Source organism: Bactrocera dorsalis, unplaced genomic scaffold (genome assembly GCF_023373825.1).
Source record: "Bactrocera dorsalis isolate Fly_Bdor unplaced genomic scaffold, ASM2337382v1 BdCtg431, whole genome shotgun sequence".
Lineage (NCBI taxonomy): Eukaryota > Metazoa > Arthropoda > Insecta > Diptera > Tephritidae > Bactrocera > Bactrocera dorsalis.
The window spans coordinates 2,925-12,718 of record NW_026038482.1 but is presented as its reverse complement, the minus strand read 5'-3'; the positions used below and the strand labels follow the sequence as shown (position 1 = coordinate 12,718).

The 9,794-nt window shown below is 38.9% G+C and overlaps 2 long non-coding RNA genes across 3 annotated transcripts; one reads left to right on the top strand and one right to left on the bottom strand.

Moving 5' to 3' along the window:
• Positions 1-11: 11 nt before the first annotated feature.
• On the top strand, positions 12-1,007 carry LOC125780295 (uncharacterized). The gene is made up of 2 exons (XR_007423706.1): positions 12-462; positions 643-1,007. It is a non-coding gene; the product is annotated as an uncharacterized LOC125780295 (long non-coding RNA).
• Positions 928-8,874, bottom strand: LOC125780294 (uncharacterized). Of its 2 annotated transcripts, none has more exons than XR_007423705.1 (3): positions 8,763-8,874; positions 3,218-3,398; positions 928-1,062 (listed from the first exon to the last, which is right to left on the bottom strand). It is a non-coding gene; the product is annotated as an uncharacterized LOC125780294 (long non-coding RNA). The 2 variants fall into 2 exon arrangements; XR_007423704.1 differs by lacking the exon at positions 8,763-8,874 and adding an exon at positions 7,332-7,460.
• Between the last annotated feature and the right edge of the window lie 920 nt (positions 8,875-9,794).

Genomic DNA, 9,794 nt, shown 5'->3' with positions numbered 1-9,794 from the left:
AGGGGCGTGGCAATAGTGTTCATAATAAACAGTAGTTTAAAAAAAAATCACATTTTTGTTTCATCTTTTTAAACGCTCTAGCGCCTAAATTGGTCGACGTAGGTGGACCCAATACATTGCACCAGTTAGATAGTTTAATGAGCTTTCAGAAAAGCCCTCAACCTCTTCTCTATCACCACCAGGGGCGTGGCAATAGTGTTCATAATAAACAGTAGTTTAAAAAAAAATCACATTTTTGTTTCATCTTTTTAAACGCTCTAGCGCCTAAATTCGTCGACGTAGGTGAACCCAATACATTGCACCAGTTAGATAGTTTAATGAGCTTTCAGAAAAGCCCTCAACCTCTTCTCTATCACCACCAGGGGCGTGGCAATAGTGTTCATAATAAACAGTAAATTAAAAAAAAATCACATTTTTGTTTCATCTTTTTAAACGCTCTAGCGCCTAAATTCGTCGACGTAGGTGAACCCAATACATTGCACCAGTTAGATAGTTTAATGAGCTTTCAGAAAAGCCCTCAACCTCTTCTCTATCACCACCAGGGGCGTGGCAATAGTGTTCATAATAAACAGTAGTTTAAAAAAAAATCACATTTTTGTTTCATCTTTTTAAACGCTCTAGCGCCTAAATTGGTCGACGTAGGTGGACCCAATACATTGCACCAGTTAGATAGTTTAATGAGCTTTCAAAAAAGCCCTCAACCTCTTCTCTATCACCACCAGGGGCGTGGCAATAGTGTTCATAATAAACAGTAGTTTAAAAAAAAATCACAGTTTTGTTTAAATTTTTTAAACGCTCTAGCGGCTAAATTGGCGGACATAGGTGGACCCAATACAATGCACCAGTTAGATAGTTTAATGAGCTTTCAGAAAAGCCCTCAACCTCTTCTCTATCACCACCAGGGGCGTGGCAATAGTGTTCATAATAAACAGTAAATTAAAAAAAAATCACATTTTTGTTTCATCTTTTTAAACGCTCTAGCGCCTAAATTCGTCGACGTAGGTGAACCCAATACATTGCACCAGTTAGATAGTTTAATGAGCTTTCAGAAAAGCCCTCAACCTCTTCTCTATCACCACCAGGGGCGTGGCAATAGTGTTCATAATAAACAGTAGTTTAAAAAAAATCACATTTTTGTTTCATCTTTTTAAACGCTCTAGCGCCTAAATTGGTCGACGTAGGTGGACCCAATACATTGCACCAGTTAGATAGTTTAATGAGCTTTCAGAAAAGCCCTCAACCTCTTCTCTATCACCACCAGGGGCGTGGCAATAGTGTTCATAATAAACAGTAGTTTAAAAAAAAATCACATTTTTGTTTCATCTTTTTAAACGCTCTAGCGCCTAAATTGGTCGACGTAGGTGGACCCAATACAATGCACCAGTTAGATAGTTTAATGAGCTTTCAGAAAAGCCCTCAACCTCTTCTCTATCACCACCAGGGGCGTGGCAATAGTGTTCATAATAAACAGTAGTTTAAAAAAAAATCACATTTTTGTTTCATCTTTTTAAACGCTCTAGCGCCTAAATTCGTCGACGTAGGTGAACCCAATACATTGCACCAGTTAGATAGTTTAATGAGCTTTCAGAAAAGCCCTCAACCTCTTCTCTATCACCACCAGGGGCGTGGCAATAGTGTTCATAATAAAAAGTAGTTTAAAAAAAAATCACATTTTTGTTTCATCTTTTTAAACGCTCTAGCGCCTAAATGGGCTAACGTAGGTGGACCCAATACAATGCACCAGTTAGATAGTTTAATGAGCTTTCAGAAAAGCCCTCAACCTCTTCTCTATCACCACCAGGGGCGTGGCAATAGTGTTCATAATAAACAGTAGTTTAAAAAAAAATCACATTTTTGTTTCATCTTTTTAAACGCTCTAGCGCCTAAATTCGTCGACGTAGGTGAACCCAATACATTGCACCAGTTAGATAGTTTAATGAGCTTTCAGAAAAGCCCTCAACCTCTTCTCTATCACCACCAGGGGCGTGGCAATAGTGTTCATAATAAACAGTAGTTTAAAAAAAAATCACATTTTTGTTTCATCTTTTTAAACGCTCTAGCGCCTAAATTCGTCGACGTAGGTGGACCCAATACATTGCACCAGTTAGATAGTTTAATGAGCTTTCAGAAAAGCCCTCAACCTCTTCTCTATCACCACCAGGGGCGTGGCAATAGTGTTCATAATAAACAGTAGTTTAAAAAAAATCACATTTTTGTTTCATCTTTTTAAACGCTCTAGCGCCTAAATTGGTCGACGTAGGTGGACCCAATACATTGCACCAGTTAGATAGTTTAATGAGCTTTCAGAAAAGCCCTCAACCTCTTCTCTATCACCACCAGGGGCGTGGCAATAGTGTTCATAATAAACAGTAGTTTAAAAAAAAATCACATTTTTGTTTCATCTTTTTAAACGCTCTAGCGCCTAAATTCGTCGACGTAGGTGGACCCAATACATTGCACCAGTTAGATAGTTTAATGAGCTTTCAGAAAAGCCCTCAACCTCTTCTCTATCACCACCAGGGGCGTGGCAATAGTGTTCATAATAAACAGTAGTTTAAAAAAAAATCACATTTTTGTTTCATCTTTTTAAACGCTCTAGCGCCTAAATTCGTCGACGTAGGTGGACCCAATACATTGCACCAGTTAGATAGTTTAATGAGCTTTCAGAAAAGCCCTCAACCTCTTCTCTATCACCACCAGGGGCGTGGCAATAGTGTTCATAATAAACAGTAGTTAAAAAAAATCACATTTTTGTTTCATCTTTTTAAACGCTCTAGCGCCTAAATTCGTCGACGTAGGTGGACCCAATACATTGCACCAGTTAGATAGTTTAATGAGCTTTCAGAAAAGCCCTCAACCTCTTCTCTATCACCACCAGGGGCGTGGCAATAGTGTTCATAATAAACAGTAGTTTAAAAAAAAATCACATTTTTGTTTCATCTTTTTAAACGCTCTAGCGCCTAAATTCGTCGACGTAGGTGAACCCAATACATTGCACCAGTTAGATAGTTTAATGAGCTTTCAGAAAAGCCCTCAACCTCTTCTCTATCACCACCAGGGGCGTGGCAATAGTGTTCATAATAAACAGTAGTTAAAAAAAAATCACAGTTTTGTTTCATCTTTTTAAACGCTCTAGCGCCTAAATTCGTCGACGTAGGTGGACCCAATACATTGCACCAGTTAGATAGTTTAATGAGCTTTCAGAAAAGCCCTCAACCTTTTCTCTATCACCACCAGGGGCGTGGCAATAGTGTTCATAATAAACAGTAGTTTAAAAAAAAAATCACAGTTTTGTTTCATCTTTTTAAACGCTCTAGCGCCTAAATTGGTCGACGTAGGTGGACCCAATTCATTGCACCAGTTAGATAGTTTAATGAGCTTTCAAAAAAGCCCTCAACCTCTTCTCTATCACCACCAGGGGCGTGGCAATAGTGTTCATAATAAACAGTAGTTTAAAAAAAAATCACATTTTTGTTTCATCTTTTTAAACGCTCTAGCGCCTAAATTGGTCGACGTAGGTGGACCCAATACATTGCACCAGTTAGATAGTTTAATGAGCTTTCAGAAAAGCCCTCAACCTCTTCTCTATCACCACCAGGGGCGTGGCAATAGTGTTCATAATAAACAGTAGTTTAAAAAAAATCACATTTTTGTTTCATCTTTTTAAACGCTCTAGCGCCTAAATTCGTCGACGTAGGTGGACCCAATACATTGCACCAGTTAGATAGTTTAATGAGCTTTCAGAAAAGCCCTCAACCTCTTCTCTATCACCACCAGGGGCGTGGCAATAGTGTTCATAATAAACAGTAGTTTAAAAAAAATCACATTTTTGTTTCATCTTTTTAAACGCTCTAGCGCCTAAATTCGTCGACGTAGGTGAACCCAATACATTGCACCAGTTAGATAGTTTAATGAGCTTTCAGAAAAGCCCTCAACCTCTTCTCTATCACCACCAGGGGCGTGGCAATAGTGTTCATAATAAACAGTAGTTTAAAAAAAATCACATTTTTGTTTCATCTTTTTAAACGCTCTAGCGCCTAAATTCGTCGACGTAGGTGAACCCAATACATTGCACCAGTTAGATAGTTTAATGAGCTTTCAGAAAAGCCCTCAACCTCTTCTCTATCACCACCAGGGGCGTGGCAATAGTGTTCATAATAAACAGTAGTTTAAAAAAAATCACATTTTTGTTTCATCTTTTTAAACGCTCTAGCGCCTAAATTGGTCGACGTAGGTGGACCCAATACATTGCACCAGTTAGATAGTTTAATGAGCTTTCAGAAAAGCCCTCAACCTCTTCTCTATCACCACCAGGGGCGTGGCAATAGTGTTCATAATAAACAGTAGTTAAAAAAAATCACATTTTTGTTTCATCTTTTTAAACGCTCTAGCGCCTAAATTCGTCGACGTAGGTGGACCCAATACATTGCACCAGTTAGATAGTTTAATGAGCTTTCAGAAAAGCCCTCAACCTCTTCTCTATCACCACCAGGGGCGTGGCAATAGTGTTCATAATAAACAGTAGTTTAAAAAAAAATCACATTTTTGTTTCATCTTTTTAAACGCTCTAGCGCCTAAATTGGTCGACGTAGGTGGACCCAATACATTGCACCAGTTAGATAGTTTAATGAGCTTTCAGAAAAGCCCTCAACCTCTTCTCTATCACCACCAGGGGCGTGGCAATAGTGTTCATAATAAACAGTAGTTTAAAAAAAATCACATTTTTGTTTCAACTTTTTAACGCTCTAGCGCCTAAATTGGTCGACGTGGACCCAATTCATTGCACCAGTTAGATAGTTTAATGAGCTTTCAGAAAAGCCCTCAACCTCTTCTCTATCACCACCAGGGGCGTGGCAATAGTGTTCATAATAAACAGTAGTTTAAAAAAAATCACATTTTTGTTTCATCTTTTTAAACGCTCTAGCGCCTAAATTGGTCGACGTAGGTGGACCCAATACATTGCACCAGTTAGATAGTTTAATGAGCTTTCAGAAAAGCCCTCAACCTCTTCTCTATCACCACCAGGGGCGTGGCAATAGTGTTCATAATAAACAGTAGTTTAAAAAAAATCACATTTTTGTTTCATCTTTTTAAACGCTCTAGCGCCTAAATTCGTCGACGTAGGTGAACCCAATACATTGCACCAGTTAGATAGTTTAATGAGCTTTCAGAAAAGCCCTCAACCTCTTCTCTATCACCACCAGGGGCGTGGCAATAGTGTTCATAATAAACAGTAGTTTAAAAAAAATCACATTTTTGTTTCATCTTTTTAAACGCTCTAGCGCCTAAATTGGCCGACATAGGTGGACCCAATACAATGCACCAGTTAGATAGTTTAATGAGCTTTCAGAAAAGCCCTCAACCTCTTCTCTATCACCACCAGGGGCGTGGCAATAGTGTTCATAATAAACAGTAGTTTAAAAAAAAATCACATTTTTGTTTCATCTTTTTAAACGCTCTAGCGCCTAAATTCGTCGACGTAGGTGAACCCAATACATTGCACCAGTTAGATAGTTTAATGAGCTTTCAGAAAAGCCCTCAACCTCTTCTCTATCACCACCAGGGGCGTGGCAATAGTGTTCATAATAAACAGTAGTTAAAAAAAATCACATTTTTGTTTCATCTTTTAAACGCTCTAGCGCCTAAATTGGTCGACGTAGGTGGACCCAATACATTGCACCAGTTAGATAGTTTAATGAGCTTTCAGAAAAGCCCTCAACCTCTTCTCTATCACCACCAGGGGCGTGGCAATAGTGTTCATAATAAACAGTAGTTTAAAAAAAATCACATTTTTGTTTCATCTTTTTAAACGCTCTAGCGCCTAAATTCGTCGACGTAGGTGGACCCAATACATTGCACCAGTTAGATAGTTTAATGAGCTTTCAGAAAAGCCCTCAACCTCTTCTCTATCACCACCAGGGGCGTGGCAATAGTGTTCATAATAAACAGTAGTTTAAAAAAAATCACATTTTTGTTTCATCTTTTTAAACGCTCTAGCGCCTAAATTCGTCGACGTAGGTGGACCCAATACATTGCACCAGTTAGATAGTTTAATGAGCTTTCAGAAAAGCCCTCAACCTCTTCTCTATCACCACCAGGGGCGTGGCAATAGTGTTCATAATAAACAGTAGTTTAAAAAAAATCACATTTTTGTTTCATCTTTTTAAACGCTCTAGCGCCTAAATTGGTCGACGTAGGTGGACCCAATACATTGCACCAGTTAGATAGTTTAATGAGCTTTCAGAAAAGCCCTCAACCTCTTCTCTATCACCACCAGGGGCGTGGCAATAGTGTTCATAATAAACAGTAGTTTAAAAAAAATCACATTTTTGTTTCATCTTTTTAAACGCTCTAGCGCCTAAATTGGTCGACGTAGGTGGACCCAATACATTGCACCAGTTAGATAGTTTAATGAGCTTTCAGAAAAGCCCTCAACCTCTTCTCTATCACCACCAGGGGCGTGGCAATAGTGTTCATAATAAACAGTAGTTTAAAAAAAATCACATTTTTGTTTCATCTTTTTAAACGCTCTAGCGCCTAAATTCGTCGACGTAGGTGGACCCAATACATTGCACCAGTTAGATAGTTTAATGAGCTTTCAGAAAAGCCCTCAACCTCTTCTCTATCACCACCAGGGGCGTGGCAATAGTGTTCATAATAAACAGTAGTTTAAAAAAAATCACATTTTTGTTTCATCTTTTTAAACGCTCTAGCGCCTAAATTCGTCGACGTAGGTGGACCCAATACATTGCACCAGTTAGATAGTTTAATGAGCTTTCAGAAAAGCCCTCAACCTCTTCTCTATCACCACCAGGGGCGTGGCAATAGTGTTCATAATAAACAGTAGTTTAAAAAAAATCACATTTTTGTTTCATCTTTTTAAACGCTCTAGCGCCTAAATTGGTCGACGTAGGTGGACCCAATACATTGCACCAGTTAGATAGTTTAATGAGCTTTCAGAAAAGCCCTCAACCTCTTCTCTATCACCACCAGGGGCGTGGCAATAGTGTTCATAATAAACAGTAGTTTAAAAAAAATCACATTTTTGTTTCATCTTTTTAAACGCTCTAGCGCCTAAATTGGTCGACGTAGGTGGACCCAATACATTGCACCAGTTAGATAGTTTAATGAGCTTTCAGAAAAGCCCTCAACCTCTTCTCTATCACCACCAGGGGCGTGGCAATAGTGTTCATAATAAACAGTAGTTTAAAAAAAATCACATTTTTGTTTCATCTTTTTAAACGCTCTAGCGCCTAAATTCGTCGACGTAGGTGGACCCAATACATTGCACCAGTTAGATAGTTTAATGAGCTTTCAGAAAAGCCCTCAACCTCTTCTCTATCACCACCAGGGGCGTGGCAATAGTGTTCATAATAAACAGTAGTTTACAAAAAAGTCACATTTTTGTTTCATCTTTTTAAACGCTCTAGCGCCTAAATTGGTCGACGTAGGTGGACCCAATACATTGCACCAGTTAGATAGTTTAATGAGCTTTCAGAAAAGCCCTCAACCTCTTCTCTATCACCACCAGGGGCGTGGCAATAGTGTTCATAATAAACAGTAGTTTAAAAAAAATCACAGTTTTGTTTCATCTTTTTAAACGCTCTAGCGCCTAAATTGGTCGACGTAGGTGGACCCAATACATTGCACCAGTTAGATAGTTTAATGAGCTTTCAGAAAAGCCCTCAACCTCTTCTCTATCACCACCAGGGGCGTGGCAATAGTGTTCATAATAAACAGTAGTTTAAAAAAAAATCACATTTTTGTTTCATCTTTTTAAACGCTCTAGCGCCTAAATTCGTCGACGTAGGTGGACCCAATACATTGCACCAGTTAGATAGTTTAATGAGCTTTCAGAAAAGCCCTCAACCTCTTCTCTATCACCACCAGGGGCGTGGCAATAGTGTTCATAATAAACAGTAGTTAAAAAAAAATCACATTTTTGTTTCATCTTTTTAAACGCTCTAGCGCCTAAATTCGTCGACGTAGGTGGACCCAATACATTGCACCAGTTAGATAGTTTAATGAGCTTTCAGAAAAGCCCTCAACCTCTTCTCTATCACCACCAGGGGCGTGGCAATAGTGTTCATAATAAACAGTAGTTTAAAAAAATCACATTTTTGTTTCATCTTTTTAAACGCTCTAGCGCCTAAATTGGTCGACGTAGGTGGACCCAATACATTGCACCAGTTAGATAGTTTAATGAGCTTTCAGAAAAGCCCTCAACCTCTTCTCTATCACCACCAGGGGCGTGGCAATAGTGTTCATAATAAACAGTAGTTAAAAAAAATCACATTTTTGTTTCATCTTTTTAAACGCTCTAGCGCCTAAATTGGTCGACGTAGGTGGACCCAATACATTGCACCAGTTAGATAGTTTAATGAGCTTTCAGAAAAGCCCTCAACCTCTTCTCTATCACCACCAGGGGCGTGGCAATAGTGTTCATAATAAACAGTAGTTAAAAAAAATCACATTTTTGTTTCATCTTTTAAACGCTCTAGCGCCTAAATTGGTCGACGTAGGTGGACCCAATACATTGCACCAGTTAGATAGTTTAATGAGCTTTCAGAAAAGCCCTCAACCTCTTCTCTATCACCACCAGGGGCGTGGCAATAGTGTTCATAATAAACAGTAGTTTAAAAAAAAATCACATTTTTGTTTCATCTTTTTAAACGCTCTAGCGCCTAAATTCGTCGACGTAGGTGAACCCAATACATTGCACCAGTTAGATAGTTTAATGAGCTTTCAGAAAAGCCCTCAACCTCTTCTCTATCACCACCAGGGGCGTGGCAATAGTGTTCATAATAAACAGTAAATTAAAAAAAAATCACATTTTTGTTTCATCTTTTTAAACGCTCTAGCGCCTAAATGGGCTAACGTAGGTGGACCCAATACAATGCACCAGTTAGATAGTTTAATGAGCTTTCAGAAAAGCCCTCAACCTCTTCTCTATCACCACCAGGGGCGTGGCAATAGTGTTCATAATAAACAGTAGTTTAAAAAAAAATCACATTTTTGTTTCATCTTTTTAAACGCTCTAGCGCCTAAATTGGTCGACGTAGGTGGACCCAATACATTGCACCAGTTAGATAGTTTAATGAGCTTTCAAAAAAGCCCTCAACCTCTTCTCTATCACCACCAGGGGCGTGGCAATAGTGTTCATAATAAACAGTAGTTTAAAAAAAATCACATTTTTGTTTCATCTTTTTAAACGCTCTAGCGCCTAAATTGGTCGACGTAGGTGGACCCAATACATTGCACCAGTTAGATAGTTTAATGAGCTTTCAGAAAAGCCCTCAACCTCTTCTCTATCACCACCAGGGGCGTGGCAATAGTGTTCATAATAAACAGTAGTTAAAAAAAATCACATTTTTGTTTCATCTTTTTAAACGCTCTAGCGCCTAAATTGGTCGACGTAGGTGGACCCAATACATTGCACCAGTTAGATAGTTTAATGAGCTTTCAGAAAAGCCCTCAACCTCTTCTCTATCACCACCAGGGGCGTGGCAATAGTGTTCATAATAAACAGTAGTTTAAAAAAAATCACATTTTTGTTTCATCTTTTTAAACGCTCTAGCGCCTAAATTGGTCGACGTAGGTGGACCCAATACATTGCACCAGTTAGATAGTTTAATGAGCTTTCAGAAAAGCCCTCAACCTCTTCTCTATCACCACCAGGGGCGTGGCAATAGTGTTCATAATAAACAGTAGTTTAAAAAAATCACATTTTTGTTTCATCTTTTTAAACGCTCTAGCGCCTAAATTGGTCGACGTAGGTGGACCCAATACATTGC